The sequence below is a fragment of the Palaemon carinicauda genome, chromosome 1 (assembly GCF_036898095.1).
Source record: "Palaemon carinicauda isolate YSFRI2023 chromosome 1, ASM3689809v2, whole genome shotgun sequence".
Classification (NCBI taxonomy): domain Eukaryota; kingdom Metazoa; phylum Arthropoda; class Malacostraca; order Decapoda; family Palaemonidae; genus Palaemon; species Palaemon carinicauda.
Genome location: NC_090725.1, coordinates 204,762,763 through 204,780,963, shown reverse-complemented (window position 1 = coordinate 204,780,963; position 18,201 = coordinate 204,762,763). Strand labels below are relative to the sequence as shown.

At 42.5% G+C, this 18,201-nt stretch overlaps 1 protein-coding gene across 3 annotated transcripts in view; it reads right to left on the bottom strand.

Annotated features, from left to right (window-relative positions):
- The window catches only part of LOC137653597 (endoribonuclease Dicer-like), a 617,521-nt gene that overhangs the window by 303,964 nt on the left and 295,356 nt on the right, over positions 1–18,201 (bottom strand). The window lies entirely within an intron of this gene.

The following is an 18,201-nucleotide window of genomic DNA, read 5'->3' as shown; positions in this document are numbered from 1 at the left end:
TCAGGGTCCAAGTTTAATCTGTTTGCTGGGGAGGCAACTGCGGTGGCTGGGCACACCAGTGGGGGGCTGGCCTTGCCAGGCTGACGTTCTGGTGAGCATCTATTCTGATAAAACTGGAACTGAAACCAGACACCTTTGGATTTAATTTTTATTTGGTGTATGTGTAGGTAAAGGGAAAGTGAGACATAACCAGAGAGAGAAATACAATGTAGTACTCTCTGGTCAGTCAAAGGATCCAATAACTCTGTTTAGGAAAACAAATGAAAGATTTTTAATAATTAACAAAATTTAAAACATGTAAACATAGAAGGGACTTCAAGATCATAGCACTAAATATAAAATCTTATCATAGCACTAAATGTAAAATCTTACAAAAAACAATCTTTCATAAAATCATTATTATATTGATACCTGGTAGCCAAACGCTAACATCTTTGAGTAATGAGCTTTTCCCTTTAAAAAATAAATATAAGTTGTTCTCTCTCTCCCCTACATTAATACTTTCCAGGAGAGCAACCAGCAAGCAATTGCACTCATACTTAGAGGTAGAAACCAGGTCTCTTAGTCGGTGTGAAGCATTTGAGCATAGAGACCTGTATTAGCTAAGACAAATATCTTTTAATTGAAATAAAAGACATAACAAACTATGAAATTCTTACCTAAAGCCCCTTCCCAAACAAGAATGGAGATTTATAAAACCTGCCACCATCTTCCCTTGTGTCTTTGAGTCATCCAAATATACCCTACTCAGCTCTGGAAAATGAGGTCTTCATATACTGTTAAGTAACAGGGATAAAGTTATGATTTAGTGACTCACTATTCTTAGTAAAAGTAATAAAGAGGTTTGATTAACGTTCAAGCTCGCTTCCAGTGCTTGTTTTTCCTGTTTATGAGATTAGCTTCATACAGTGTATGAAACCATTCACTCTCAGTTTTTTTGACAACAAGGTGTTCAAGATTTTGTACCTTATCACCTCACACTTTTATGATTCTTTTTCCCACATTTTATTTCCATTTTTATCTTTTTGTAAGTTTGATTCGTTACCTTACAACTTTCGGTCAACATAGCATATTATATTTCACATTTGTCACTATAGAACACCTTTCAGCTTCAACTTCAACATTCGCTTAGGAGTGTTTACATTTGGTACTGTCACAATTTTATATGTTTTTAGTCTAACTTATGTTGCTGTCACCTTTTAAATGATACTTAGACTAGCATACCCTAATATTTTTCATATATGTACTCTGTGTTGGATCAAAAGGGACTTTTTCAGACTGACCAAGACTCACAGATTCCACAACAAATTGAATATCCACACATGTACGAGAATATCTCCTAGCAATGAATTTGATATCAACCAGTCTCTAGGTGTAAAAGAAGTCTTACACTCGGAAGATGTAGGCACTTAGAAATTAGAACCATCACCCTTGTGAAGACTTGAGGAATCCAAAACACAGGGATGTGAATTGATACATTATCGTTCCATCCAAAAACCAGATAAATTGAAATTTGGAAATAGGCGATGTCATGTGGACTAAAATCATCCAATCTCCTTTCTTTCCTTGTAAGATTGTAAATCTAGCATTTTCATGAGAATTTTTATTTGATAGGTATTGCATTGCTCTTGGTCGCGAAAAACTGAAACTGCGAAACAAGAACCCACGATTAACGATGGCCGACTGTATTTTCTACAGGCACAAGAGAGATTGCTTTGTGGTGCAATCTGAGTTTACATGATTTTTTTCCTTCGTGGTCTCCAAAATAATGATGGTTTGGGTTTCAATAAGAACCTGTTGGAAAACCATGTAGAGGTATTGGAGTCCTGTTGGATTACTTGGGTTTTCTAGAACCTTTCAAATTTCTCATTTTAGAAGATGGGATTTGAAAGGGTTTTTGAGATAACTGAGTAATTGAAGAGAAACTGCCGATAGAGGGGGGTTTGGAACAAAAGCGAATCGAATAATCACCAAAAATAACCTAAGTTTCTATAATAAGGATTTCTTAAACCTGATAAAAAAGGGTTCACCTTCCCCTTACCAAGATTTTCTGGTAGATACTGCCAGTGCTTTTCTATAAAGCAGAACTCCTACTGGGCCTTCTAAGCCAAGGACCAAAGGGCCTATTATTATGTCAAACATTTTTTCAACTGCAGAAAGGGTATGAGAATTGAAAAGAAGGAAGGGCCAGACTGATATAAAGAAACAGTAGGTCTCAAAATAAATGACCTCTAAGTGTCACACTGACAGAACTAATAAATAAATATCGCATTGGAAAATATCACCTGCTGCTGTCACAAAAAAAAAAAAAAAAAAAAAAAAAAAAAAAAAAAAAAAAAAAAAAAAAAAAAAAAAAAAAATATCACTCAAAATATTTACTACTGTCCTAACCTATCTAACAACAAACCTTCAATTATACCAACAGTCTTAAATGTTTCTAGAAAAAATTAAAAAAATCACTCGCCCCAACTAATATACTTCCTATATCGTCACCCTCATATTCCTCCCCGATTTCACGAAGGAAAAAATCATGTAAACTCAGATTTCACCACAGAGCCATCTCTCTTGTGCCTGTAGAAAATATAGTGGGCCATCGTTAATAGTGGGGTCTTGCTTCAGGGCTCCGGGTTTTCGTGGCCAAGAACAATGCAATACAGTAACTATTAAATGAAAATTCTCATAAAAATCGCTATTAAATTCAATTACACTGGGAGCGCTGTGCTCTACTACCTATCTCCTCACCCAGCTGGTCCTAGCTTTTTCTGTACAGTGTATATCAATTACTGTGGTAAAAATTACAGCTAAATTTGAATTAAATCGGTTTTAGATTAAACTGTTGTTTTACTTAACTGTATCCAATAATAATGCATGTAATATTCACATTTTAGTATCGTATTTAAATTAAAAATACTGTGAATTGTAATATTAAGCATTGTTTACATTCAAATCAGCTGAGCAACCTTACATAGTCCGTCGTCAACTTCAATTTTCGCATCAAATAACTCCCTTATAATTGTGGCATGCTACTGAAAGATATTTCATATTTACTAAAAGAAACAATTATTACTTGATCTATAATTTTCCAATTAGCATATGGATTTCAATAGTTTTTTTAAATATTTCTTTCATATCTCATTTGCTTGTACTGCGAGTTGAGCCACATAATGTTAACCAGAGTTTCATTCATGTTGCCGATGCATGATATTTTATAATTTTCATCTCTGTGGTACTTCATTAAAAAGCCTCAATAGAGACTTTACAAAGAAACAAAGATTACAATCATTACAGAGAGAGAGCGCTGACATGTTTTATCGTGATAAATAGTCTTTTCATATGAACAGTAAAGTAAACCATTCCATATTCTAAATAAAATTTATTTACTGTGTTATACAGTACTGTATACTTTACCCAGCGGTACATTACGGTACTAATTTACACATAAATATTTAGGTAGTGTACACTATGAAATCCAAAATGAATCGTATCCATTCCGATGCGATCCATTTATGATGTCCTATTGACAACGTGATTTACAGTAGGCTATTTTATTGTTTGCTTTATCTAATATTTACAGTAAAATATAATGTATTTAACTACAATGTGTGTGTTTTGTGTGATATATATGTATGAGAGAGAGAGAGAGAGAGAGAGAGAGAGAGAGAGAGAGAGAGAGAGAGAGAGAGAGAGAGAGTATAAACGATTTGAAGTTTTCTGGCATCCTGACATTGAATAAGAGAGAGAACTAATACTGAAATGGGTTATAAATGTATTAAATGAAAATTATGATAGATTATAACCCATCGGTGCTTATGTAATACAGTGGAACCAATATATACAATCTTAATTCGATCCGGGACCTAGATCATATGTTTAAACGATCGTATGTCAGAGCGAATATTCCCATAAGAATACACTGTAATTTGTATAATTCGTTCTACTCCCAAAAAACCTATGATAACTCCTTAATAAATTACTACACATAATTAAACACAGTAATAATACAATTGCATTATATAAGAGATATGTAAAAAGGAATAATTATAAAGAAATATTAAATAAAAAAGGGTTTCTGGGCTCCGACCCGTGCCGCCCAGTGAAATGCTCCTTTTACATCATTTCTAAGGTAAAAACTGCTATGAATTTACCAGAAAAAAATTTGTATAGGAATGCTAGGTTGAACCCAGCTCGCTCACCTTAATAAGGTGTCGGTATAATACTGGGGCGTGAATAAATCACAACGAGAGGTCTCGCACCATTTAGATATCTCCTGTCAATATCCCCGAACAGCGAGGTGTCGTTCAATATCCTACTACTACTAGCGATCCCACGCCAGTGACGACACTCCTTTTTCATAACACGCGCTATCCAAACATTTTTTGCCTCGGTGTGTGAATTTCGCTGGTTTACCTGGATTTACCTCAAGATGTCGGACTCTACAGTCATCCCATCTAAGTTAAGTACCAGATCTATGAGTTTTGAGATTGGGGGGGGGGGCCTTGCCCTTTTTTGCTTATATTATGACAGTTTTATATTTCACGACCCCGCGTGGGTCTTTCATAGCGCTCGGCCTCCTCCTATCTCTCTCTCTCGTCGTTCTTAACGCTTTACAATGAGTCCTCCATACTGATTGTTTCTCGTTATGAACTTTCTGGGTATCCACGGTTCACACACCGTGTTATTTTATTATATTGATGTCCTGTTATTACGATAACAGTCATTACGATAAACGTTAGCATATTCTCATTAGGTTGGCATGCCTGGTCGCCTTCGGGCGTTTCTATTTCCATTGATTTTGTTTTACGTTCGCACGCCACGGACATGCTTCTCATTATTAACGTCATTCGTTTTTCTTGCATTAGCCCGAGGGACTTTCATGAGTCAGATATTAGTTTTTCATTTTGTCGGCACTTCACTGACTCTGTGTTATGTTGGTAACCCTGCCTAGCTCCCACCGCTGTTAGGCTTGGTTTTCTCCTGTCTCATGTTCGTTCCCTTGTTTGTTTTACGATTGATGTATCGTTATTTTTATTATTATTTTATTATTTTTATCATCCAGCATGCCTTCCTATCTTATTTTACCATGTGTTATGTTTATTATAGTGTTATTTAGTCTTTCCGCGTGATCATATCAATCGTGGGTCTGGCAGGTTGGTATACCTGCTATCACCCCACTCCTAGCCTCCCTCCCGCCCAATACCCCACCCCAGGGTTACCTTCCCTCTCTCTCTCTCCCATGTCGAGTTAGAGTCACTATGTTGCGTTATGTTTCCCCCCCCCCGGAGCCTTTCGCTCTCTTTGCACGGGCGGTTCCCGTTGATCTGTGAGGCTTGCTATTATCATTATACATTAACGTAAATTATTTTACACTTTTTGTACTACTCTACCCGGTCGTAGTCGTTTTCTTTCCGTTGCTCGTTTGGCCAACGGTCAACGGGAAGTTTTTTGCTCGGTCCGTGGTACCTTGTCATGTTCTATTATTTTATTTTGTTTTGTACGTGCTACTCCCTCTCGGTCCCGCACTTCACGGACCCATTAAAGATCCCTTCCCCCTCTATGGTGTCCCGCACCTCACAGACCTCATATAGATATATACAGTATATATAAAGACTTTCATTACGGGATCCCCGGACGTAGCTTTTATACATTACCATCTGGTTGAGTTGTTTAGTTGAGCCTCCGGAGCCAACGTTACTCAATATTACTTGGATTAACTTTATATATTAGTCACATATATATATTTATATACGATCCTAGTTCTCGACCTTCCCTTCCCTCCTTTGATATGATCACGGTTATGGACTGACTTATTCTCATTCATAATACAGTCGTAATAAAATCTTTTATCATGATATCGATATAATTTAAGCACCCGGGGCCCCCGGGCCCCTAATTTGCTTTCCTTCAAGATACTTGATGTATATAAAAAAAAATTTTAATCATGATACTGATATATATATATTTTAAGCTCCGGGGCCTCCGGGCCCCTAATTTACTTTCCTTTAAGATACTCATGTATCTTTTATTTTACGGACTGTACGCTGTGTGATGACACCATGTGCCGCTGTCCTCCATCAACCCTGCGGCCATGACGTGTGTCGTTCGCAGGCCCACTGTTCTGTCCAAGTGGATGACTTAGCTGTTTGGCATCCGGACAATTGTGTAGTCTGCTACACAATGACCTCCACTCTAACATCTGACTCGGTGAGTGCATTTTAATTAATACAGACTTGTAGGGAGTTACGATTAATTTCGATGGTTTACATTAATCACAATTATTATTTTTAAGGCCACAGTCCTCTGGACTTCCCGCATGCCTTTCACTTCGTGTCTACGAAGTCCTTGGACTTCTCCACTTTTCTTTGGCACAAATATCCCTCGCTAATAGTCTGTTCTCTTTCAGAGCTCCCAACTTGAAAAAGATACAGCTCAGGCTACCCTCAAGATCTGGATTGGCGGGTTCGCCCGCAACGTGAAGGCCAAACAGCCTTATATCCTCTCTGAGGAATGGTGTTCCAGTCTCTACCCCCATGCTAAAACTTCAGCTGCGGTCCCCAAAGAGTTGGCAGACCCTATCATCGAAAGGATTGAATCCCTTCTTCTGGCCCCGGACCAAGAAGAGACGGGCGGTACCCTAACTGAGGACGTCGCTACCCTCAACCTCGATGTGGAACCCATGGCTCTGGATGATCCCGACGCAGGTAGGGATGTAGGCGAGTCAGGTGGTTCCCGGGCTAAGATTCCTCTCCCTAGCCCGGCTTTCTCTTCTACTTCTGAACACTCTTCTTTTCAAGGTTTTCCGGGGACAACCGGGACTGAGATTCCCCGGCCTGTTATCCCCAAGGTGAAGGCTCATCGTAAGTCTTCCAAAGACCCAAAAGTCTTCGAGATCATCGTCTTCGAAGGCTAAATCTTCCTCCACCAGAGTCTCTCAAGACCCAATTGCTCCAGTCTGGGGCCCGGATCTTTTCCCAGAGGACTTAGTTAACTCGGTCCTTTGCGAGGCAGCTAGAGCCAACCAAAACCTCAAGGTTAGGTGGGGCCTGGTTTCAAAGAGGAAATATGAGCCTACTAGTACCCCAATTCGAGGTAGGAAGAGATTGAGGCCCTTCCAATCTTCCCAATTCAGACAACCTCTGCAAGTGGTTCAACCGGTCTCAGCCCAATCTGCTCCTCAAGGTCCCCAGCCTTCTACCTCAAAGGGCCAACAACAAGAGCAATACGTTCTGGTCCCTCAGTCTCAGATCGCCTCGACTTCCTTCTCCCCCGCCTTTAACCCCACGTATGAGTCTCAGGGCTCTTTCCGTGGCTACCAGCGTCACAGGGGTTCCAGGGATGCCTTTCGTGGCCGAGGTGGCGGAAGGGGTTACCACCGAGGCAAGTCTTCCCGCGGAAGCAAATCATCCTCCAACCATTGAGAAACTGCAGGTAGGAGGGAGGTTGTACAAATTTCGGGACCATTGGAAGTTCAGCGAATGGGCTTCAAGCATCATCTCAAAAGGCCTAGGGTGGAGCTGGATACAGGGACCTCCTCCACCGAACAGCTTTTACCAACTACCAACGGAAGAACTACATTCCTTCACAAAAGATCTGCTACTAAAAAATACAATCCAAAGCATACGTCGCTTAAGATTTCAAGGGCGCTTGTTCAGCGTGCCAAAGAAAGGCTCAGACAAACGGAGAGTAATCCTGGACCTGTCTCGTTTAAATTCCTTCATTCGCTGCGACAAATTCCATATGCTTACCGTCTCGCAGGTGCGGACCTTACTTCCCTGTGGGGCCGTCACCACCTCCATCGATCTTACAGATGCCTACTATCACGTTCCAATAGCAAATCATTTTCGTCCTTTTCTGGGCTTCAAGCTAGGCAAACAAGCCTATGCATTCAAAGCGATGCCATTCGGGCTCAACATAGCACCCAGAATCTTCACCAAACTAGCAAAGACAGTATAATTCAAGAGCTTCGAACTCAAGGATACAGGTAGTGGCCTATCTAGACGATTGGCTAATCTGGTCAGACAATGCCCAGAATTGCCGCATAACAACGAACAAAGTCCTCACCTTCCTTCGACAACTGGGATTCCAAGTCAACCTCGAGAAATCCCGCTTGGTCCCGGAGACCAAGTTTCAATGGCTGGGACTACAATGGGACCTGTGCTCCCATGCGCTGTGCCTCCCCAAAGCCAAAAGGAAGGAGATAGCGAGGAATACAGAACAATTTCTCAGGGAAAAGTTGACCTCCAGAAGGAACCAAGAGAGGATCCTAGGTTCCTTACAGTTCGCCTCCGTGACAGACATCGTCCTAAGGTCCAAACTCAAGGACATAAACAGAGTGTGGCGCTCCAGAGCAACCGCAAAACGCCGAGACAGACGTGCTCGCCTTCCCCCAATCCTGAAAAAAGTCTGCAGCCTTGGACGAAGATCAAGAATCTTTCCAAGTCGATTCCCTTACAACATCTGGTCCCGGGACTCGTCGTTCACACAGACGCCTCCTTAACAGGGTGGGGAGGTTACTCCCAACACAAGAAAATCCAAGGGTTATGGTCACCAGTCTTCCAACAAATGCACATCAACGTCCTAGAGGCCATGGCAGTCTTCCTCACTTTAAAACGTCTCAATCCAGCCAGCAATCTCCATATCAGACTGATCTCGACAGTGCAGTCATAGTACACTGCATCAACAGAGGAGGCTCCAGATCAGCCCAAATAAACCACATCATGTTGACGATTTTCTCCATGGCGGCATTGCACAAGTGGCACCTGTCAGCAGTCCATCTAGCAGGAGTCTGGAATGTGGTAGCGGACTCACTTTCCCGGATGACTCCGCTAAAGTCGGAATGGTCACTAGACAATCGATCTTTCCAGTGGATACTATCTCAAGTCCCGGGTCTCCAGGTGAATCTGTTTGCGACTGAATCCAATCGCAAACTAGATTGTTACGTAGCCCCCAACCTGGACCCTCAGGCTTATGTCACGGACTCTATGATTCTAGATTGGAATACCTGGAAGACGATTTATCTGTTTTCTCCGGTGAATCTCCTGCTGAAAGTTCTGCACAAACTCAGATCCTTCAAAGGTCAAGTGGTTCTCGTAGCCCCCAACTGGCCCAAGAGCAATTGGTTCCCCTTGTTGCTAGAACTTGGTCTCCGCCCCCGGCGGATTCCCAATCCGGTGCTAAAACAGACAGTACAAACTCACAATGTGTACGCTTCCTCAAGGATTCTGAATGCCCTAACTTCATGGACTTCATGAAGTTCGCAGCCCAACGAGGTGCAAACATCGATCCTTTGAATACTATTTTCCTGGAATCTGACAAAAGGGAATCTACTCTCCGTCAATATGACTCAGCTGTCAAGAAATTAGCTAAGTTCTTGAAAGATTCCCAAGTTAAGAAAATGACGATGAACCTAACTGTGACATTCTTCAGAACTCTCTTCGAATCAGGCCTGGCAGCCAATACAATTACTACAATCAAGTCAGCCCTGAAAAAGATCTTTCATATTGGTTTTGACATTGATCTAACGGATTCATATTTCTCATCCATTCCGAGAGCTTGTGCCAGACTAAAACCTTCAACTCGCCCTAGCGCAGTTTCCTGGTTTTTGAACGATGTTCTTAAGCTAGCCTCGGACAACCCAAATGAATCCTGTAACTATATGGCATTATTAAGAAAGTCACTTTTTCTTTTGAGCCGAGCCTCTGGCTCCAGAATCTCAGAATTGTCAGCCTTATCTAGAGACCCAGGTCATATAGAGTTTCTCTCTTCGGGTGAGGTCCTACTCTCCCCTAACAAAGTTTTCCTGGCTAAAAATGAGGACCCCCAAAACAGGTGGTCTCCCTGGATGATTGTTCCACTTCCTCGGGATCCATCCCTGAGTCCAGTTACCACCCTGAAATCCTACTTAAGTAGAACTTCCACCACAACCACAGGGCCCTTATTTATTAGAGAACACGAGGAACTATTATCCTTAAGGGAATCAGACAACAAATTCTTTATTTTATTAAACAAGCTAATCCTGAATCATTCCCACATGTCCATGATATTCGAGCTGTGGCTACCTCAATTAATTTTTTCCACCATATAAAATTTGATGAGCTCTCAAAATATACGGGTTGGAAGTCCCCTAAAGTTTTCAAGCGCCACTACCTAAAACCTTTAGAAGCTCTTAGATTTGCCACAGTAGCTGCAGGGAATATAGTTCCTCCTGAAGGTACTGAGTCCTAATCACCACGTCTTGCTCTATCCTCTTTCCCTCCTGCCTGGCTTACCTATTGTTCCTACCTGTTTTGTTTACCATACACCCTTATGGCGTATTATTTTATTATTCATTGATCAATTTCACGAATTGTTTTTTATTTCACTTGTTCTTAAATCCCCGAGCTGATTTTATTTTTGTTATGTTAAATCTTTGTTATGGATTTACTTTTGCTTGATTCTCTCTATCATCCCCTGATGGGATTTTGTACCATGCTCATACTCATATCTATGATTGAATTTTTACCTTTGAATTTTTGATTACCAAGCTTGATTACCACTATTCATATCTGTTGAATTTTACCTACGGGTTTCATTATTGATTGTTTACCATGTCTATTTATCACTGTCATATACATGTTGATCTATTTTTACGGGTTTCTCATCCCTCTTTTTTTAAATTAAAACTCATCAGCTATGTTATTTTTGTGTTATTCCCTCCTCAGGTAGTTAGCCATATTGGGTCCCCATTCTCTGGTACGATTTCACTGGGCGTGCCGCCCAGAAAAGGGATTTTGACGTAGGAAAAATCTATTTCTGGGAGAGAGACCCGTGCCGCCCAGTGAACCCACCCGTCCCTCCCAAATTGGGCCCCAATCTGGGGTGCTATAAGGAGTGACGTCACTGGCGTGGGATCGCTAGTAGTAGTAGGATGGTTAACGGCACCTCGCTGTTCGGGGATATTGACAGGAGATATCTAAATGGTGCGAGACCTCTTGTTGTGATTTATTCACGCCCCAGTATTATACCGACACCTTATTAAGGTGAGCGAGCTGGGTTCAACCTAGCATTCCTAAACAAATTTTTCTCTGGTAAATTCATAGCAGTTTTTAACTTAGAAATGATGTAAAAGGAGCATTTCACTGGGCGGCACGGGTCTCTCGCCCAGAAACAGATTTTTCCTACGTCAAAATCCCTTTTTTATTGTCACTTTACCTTAGAAACAACCCAACGAAGGTGTAGGCTTTGCTATGCAGGAGGAGACGGATGGTCGGCGAGGAGGTAGAGATGGTGACTGCAATAACATACCATACTTACTCTAACTTGAATTATGTGAATCTTAACCTAACTTAGCTTATTTATTTTTATTTATTTTCTATTTTTAATTTTTTTTTTTACATTTTCTTTTCTTTTTTATTTTTTATTTTCATCACTTTCACTCACTTGAATCTTAGTTTTCTTTGCTTCACTTTCTTTCTCTTCATCACAATCACTAGACCGGTTCGTATATTTTTTAAAATAAACTATCGAAAGTTGCTTGGTATGGATTTTCAGAATTTTTCTGAAATGGGTTAAGCAGACATCATTGAATTGTGAAACTACATGGCAAACCTGAAGTTTCTGTGGGCGATACTTATCAATGAAGTCACCCACGTGTTGATGATGTGCTAAAACCTCTTTTATTGCAGACTAACTTGAGATATGCTCTGCCTCCTCAATCTACTCCGACTCACTCAACTGCGCTTGGAACTCATAATTCTGCATGGCAGGCAGCTCCTTGAGTTCCTCGGTGGTGAGCTCTTCATGATGCTCATCGACGAGTTCGGTGATGTTATCTTCATCGACCTCCACTTGCCAAGGAATACAATCTCTTCTACGTCTTCCTCTACGGCAAGCACAGGTTCAGGTTCGGGGCCAAAACCTTCAAAATCTCTGGGAGAAAATGCATCAGGCCAAAGCTTCTTCCAAGCTCAATTTAGTGTCCATCAAGTTACTCCCTCCCAAGCCTGATCTATGATCTTCAAGCAATGCATGATATTGAAATGGCTCCTCCAAAATTCACGCAAAGTTAAGTTGGTGCTTTGCGTGACATTAAAGCACTGCTTAAATAATTGCTTGGTGTAGAGATTCTTAAAATTCGAGATGACTTGCTGGTCCATGGGCTCGAGGATAGGGGTGGTGTTCGGTGGAAGATACAGCACTCTGATAAACTTGAACTGGTTGATGATATCATCTTCGAGTCCTGGGGGGTGAGCAGGAGCATTATCCAAGGAAAGCAAGCACTTTAAAGGTAAATTACCCTTCTAAAGGTACTTCTTGACAGCAGGGCCAAAAATTTGGTTTACCCATTCAACAGAGAAGTGCATAGTAACCCAAGCCCTAGAATTAGTACGCCAGAAAACACGCAGCATGTCTTTATTGACTCTATATGCCTTTAATGCCCTAGGGTTTTTGGAATGATAAACCAATAACGGCTTGATTTTGCAGTCCCCGCTGGCGTTGGCACATAGGGCAAGAGTCAATCGATCCTTCATAGGCTTATGTCCAGGTATTTTCTTCTCTTCAGCGGTGATGTATGTTCGACTAGGCATCTTTTTCCAAAACAGACCGGTTTCATCACAATTGAAAACTTGCTGCTCTATATAGCCTTCATCCTCCATCATCTTTTCGAACTTCTTAACAAAATCGTCAGCAGCCTTGGTGTCCGAACTTAAAGCCTCTCTGTGCCGAACAACTGAATGAATTCCGGTCCATCTCTTAAATTTCTCGAACCAACTGCAAGACGACTTGAATTCCTCCGTCATAATATTGGTTTAACTCTCCCCTGCGTCACCTCCCAGAGCCTACCGCCTTCAAGTCACAATAGATAGCGCTGGCCTTCTCGCAAATGATCGTATCACCAGCAATCTCTTTGTCCTTTATCCATATTAACAAAAGGCGTTCCATCTCTTACAGGGTAGGGCTGCGACGTTTTGAAATATTGGTGACCCGCTTCGATGGTTTGACTGCTTAAATGGCTGCCTTCTGCTTGATGATCGTCGAGATCGTAGACATATTCCGGCCATATTGTTAAGCCTGATCACTCACACTCACACTGCGCTCATGTTTTTCTAAAATTTCTTGCTTCAATTCTGATGAAAGCATTGCCTTCTTCCTTTCCTCACCACTACTAATACCTGTACCGAAACTAAGCTCCTTAATATAACTTTAAGGATATTGCATAAAATCAGGGGAAGTATTTTTTGATACGACACATAGCAATCTTCACCCCGAATAGATTTTACTCTGAGGGGGAAGAGTGGCGAAATGAAGAGGAGCCATTATCAAGGTTACCCGGTGGATCCCCTCCTTGTACTACTACAGCGCATTATTCCTTTAAAAAGTAGCATTTAAGCACGGTGCTCTCCCAAGCTTCTCTCGGTGTTGTTACTAATTTCAAGGAATATTTTCATGCAGTCTCCAGCATCCTCATCCTCTGGAAAGTTGAGTATTCAATCTTTCCTGTGTATAATTTTTAGATCCCTTCTCACAGTTAAATTAACATAATCTAGGTGTGTTAATTGGAGCAGTGCCATCCCCGGAGGCGGCCATTTTAAGACTGCTGTCGCACGCCATAAATGCTTTATTTAGTAATTAGTGCGACGTTCCTGGTATTTAGCTATAAAGAACTTGTAATTAGTGAGGCAGAATTATACTAAAGAAGATAGCATTACAAATGTAATATTTCCTCTTCCAAATAAAAGTTTCTCTGGTATACGATAGGGCCTCGGTGGTATCAAGCGTAGCCGAGATCCCCACTTAAGTTAGGCTAGCCTAACCCGTTTTAGTATACTGTACTTTAGTAACGCTATCCCCCGTTTAACCTCTTTAGTATCGTTTCTATTACTTCGGTCTGGGATATAAATATCCCCTAGAATTATTGGTATATTTCGATACGCTTCTCTTTTAGAGAAAAGAGGATAAACCCTTCTTCCCCTCCCCGAGTGCCACCATCCCCGGCGACAACCCTATCTTCCGTCATCGCTATCAAGTAGTTAACTCCGGCTTGACTTGGATAGTGTTTTTCTGTCAATCTTCTTTATCGGCGAGTATCCCAGCCTTGAAATATGACAGTAACTCAGGATGTTTTGTCTTGTAGCCGACAACGTTATCGGCAGAGGAATAGTAATTCCTCTGCCGGTTACAACGTTGTTGGCAAAGGAAGCTAGGCTTCCCTAGTCTACAACCAAAAGTGGGCAGTATAACTGCTGCCACCTTTCTCCCTTGTGGACTACAAGACATGTCTTATATCAGTCAATATCTCAGGCTAGGGAATTGTTATTCCCCTGCCGCCCATGACGGCGCCAGTATAGGAAGCTGGGCTTCATTGATTTACAGCCGAAGTAGGAGACATACTTGGTGCCACCTTTCTCCTCTGTAAAATATAAGACCCTTTCCCTTCCCCTTCTGTCCTTTAGTGCCAGCCTAGCCGTCACAAATGTCCTTTGGCCGTTATTCTACAATCATTCCCACTTGCCGGGCTGACTGGGTTACTGGCCGGGTTCCAACAAATGGCGGTTAGGTTGCTGGTTCGACCAACTCCCTAACGGAAGCAAAGCTCTGGGAAAGGGTGAGCCGGCCCTGACGGCTGCCGGTGGGAAAGCCATTATACTGTTGAGTATTCTTCAGTCCTCTATTGGACTGCCATCCACAAACCTTGTAACCGGCAGTACAGCCGGGAACAGAATTTGTGGCTGGATGGAAGCTAGAATCAATGTATTCCTCCCCTTCCATTTGAATTTTCATTCTGGAAAGAAGGTAGTAGAGGCAATAGTCCCTACACTCCCAATTAATGTACTAAACTATAATAATACGGTAGTCCTTCTTTCCATTCTTTCTCTCTCGCTGTCAGCTAATGCCGCCAGGTACTAGCCTCACCCAGTAGTATACCGGTAAAACTACAGTATAAGACAATACAGTAGCCAGTATTCCTGCAGTATAACAATACAGCAGTTAGAAAACTACAGTATATAAGGATACAGTAGTATAAAATTTCCAACATATTCTGTGTATCCTTTCACAGTCCATTGTTGAGACCAATTAAAAATGTTGGTGAGGTATTTCTTCAACATCCTGATGAATACTAGATCATCGGGACACCAATTATTACCATTCTGTATTAATATTCTACAAGTGGAGGAGTTAGTGTTAATATTCATTGACTCTGGCTCTACGTACGGGAGTTATTCCACACTGCATTTTCCCTAATAAGGAAATTAAAAATATTAATATTGTAGGAGGTCACAGCAATTGCCTGGAGAGGAAACACAAATATGTGTCTTTCCTACTTCCTTTCTAGCTTACTATCCTAAGCTATTATAAATAATAGTAAACAATACTATTTTTAAATGTGTATTTATAACAGTGATATATATAACCCTATACTCATTTCACTCTTTCTTTCCTTACAGGAGGAGCCTAAGGTAAAGTGTGCAGTCATGTTCTGCAATCACAAAAGTAGGGACTTTTGTGGCCACAAGATGTGCAGGTCTCATGCCCCCTGTTCCATCGCAACTGAAACCCTGAGGTATTGGCACCCGAAGGGTTGCACCGTCTGCTCGGCTCTGATGAATGAGGGATTCGGTGAAGATATCCCTGAGACTACGGAGTCAAGGGATACAGCAAGAGAAACCTTCGGAGGTGAGTAAGAGGGTTCCAAGAGAACTCTCTGGGACCTTACCTGCCTAATGAAGCTACGAGATGCTTTCTGTTCCTTAAGGCCTAATCCAACACGGTTTTGCCCCAGGCAGAGGTCAAGCTTCCCTCCATCCAACTGACGATAGAGGCGGACATTAATAAGGCACTCGAAGGCATGGACATCCACCAGGAACGGATGTCGGAGGTGTCTACCGACACCGAAAAGGACTTTCTGCTATAAGATCCTGAAGAAGAGGTGGCTTAACCACCCACGGAGGAAGAAGGATCCGTATCTACGATAACGGAGGACCCTCAGTTTTCCGTGACAGCATATCAACTCGTGTTGTCAACTTCTTCGGCCCCACCTCCCCATTTCGAACCACTGATGGCCAAGAGCGAGGCGCTCCTAGGACAACTTCAGCAGATGATGGAATCATTCCGCAAGGAACAACAGCAGATTAGAAAGGAAGTAAGAGAAGTGAAACGCCCGGGCGTTTTCAAAGACTCTCACAAGCCTATCAAGGTCTCTGACTTACCTCAATGCTCCAAAACCAACACCTGGAGGTATGCGGAGCATATGCCCATGATGAATGGGAAACTGTACATCTCCGAGAAGATGGGGCCAAACCCCTCGAAGATCTCCAATTCTGGCCTAACATATCGGCATACCCAGAATTTTACACGAGACTGCGGGATGAACCAGCATCTCGTGAGGAGACGGAACCGAAAGAGGTCATGATCTTTGAGCGTACGCTTTCGTTAAGGCAAGGAGGGCCTGTAGAGAGCATAATGGTCAAACACGAGCCCAGGAAGCTGATTATTTCATGTATATGGGGCAAGGACCTCTTCCCAAAAGAATTGGCTCAAGAGGTCATCGCAAAAGCCGGCACAGAGAATAGGAACCTTCTCCAGAAGTGGGGCATGTCTTCCGAGAGGAAATCATCCTCAGATGCTGGTCCCCAACCGAAAAACAGGAAGACAAAGAAGGCACGCAGGCCTGCACAGCATCCAACCATGACCATGACCACAGTGCCCCAAATAGTAGCCCCGCCGCAAACCACCTTCCAAATGGTGCCGCAGCAGCTGGTAGCTCCATCGCCTCTGTTCAATCCAGGCTTTGAGAGGCACACAACTACCTTTTGGCCCAGAGGTAGAGGCTCAAGAAGAGGCTCCTCAAGGAACCCCTCAAGGCGTAGAGGAGGACGTGGTCAAGGAGGTAAACCCTCAGGAACATCTCAGCAATGAGATGCTTCAGGTAGGAAGAAGACTCTTCCACTTTCGGGATCATTGGACCTTCGATCCCTGGCCCTAAAGCCTAATCAAGAATGGATTCGGTTGGAAATGGAACAAAATTCCACCCCATTTTCCTCAATTCTTCCAACACTCCACCCCCTTATTGGAAGAATATACATGAGAACTCCTGAACAAAAAGGTAATAAGGAAAACAAAGTCCATCAAATTCCAGGGAAGGTTGTTTTGTGTTCCCAAGAAGGACTCGGACAAACTCAGAGTCATTCTAGATTTGTCTCCACTCAACAAGTTCATCGAGAACAACAAGTTCCGGATGCTTACCCTGCAACACATAAGGACCCTGTTACCTAAATGGGCGTACACAGTCTCTATAGACCTGGCAGATGCTTATTGGCATTTACCAGTCAGCTGCCCCCTCTCCTCCTACCTAGGATTCAGGCTACAGAAGACAAAATATGCCTTCACAGCCATGCCCTTCTGGCTAAACATAGCCCCAAGGATATTCACAAAACTTGCGGACACAATCGTCCAACAGCTGCGGTTAGAAGGCATTCAGGTAGCAGCATACCTGGACGACTGGCTGGTGTGGGCAGCATCCAAGACTGCTTGTCTGCAGGCAGCCACAAAGGTGATTCAGTTCCTAGAACACCTGGGCTTCAAGATCAACCACAAGAAGTCTCGCCTTTTTCCAGCTCAGGAGTTTCAATCGTTAGGAATCCATTGGAACTTGCAGTCACATCGTCTCTCCATTCCACCGAAGAAGAAGAGAGAGATAGCGGGATCTGTCAAGAGACTACTGAAACTCAAGAAGATATCAAGACACCAACAGGAAAGAGTACTGGGCTCTCTCCAGTTTGCAGCAGTGACAGACACAGTGCTAAAAGCACAACTAAAAAAAGCGTCAGGAGTCTGGAGAAGATACACATCAAACGCTCGAAGAGATCAACAAAGATTGACACCGACCCTACTGCGAACACTCCTAAGGCCGTGGTCAACGGTCAAGAGCCTGGCAAGAACAATTCCCTTACAACCACCTCAACCATCAGTGGTAATTCGCACAGATGCCTCACCGGAAGGATGGGGAGGCCATTCCCATCAAAGTGAAGTGCAAGAGAATTGGTCGCACCAGTTCAAGACATTTCACATCAACATCCTGGAAGCTATGGCAGTCTTCCTAGCGTTGAAGAAACTATCCCCTCGCAGATCAGCCCACATCAGACTGGTCTTGGACAGCAAGGTAATAGTGAAATGTCTGAACCGGTAAGGATCGAGATCACCTCACATTAATTACGTGAATTTAGC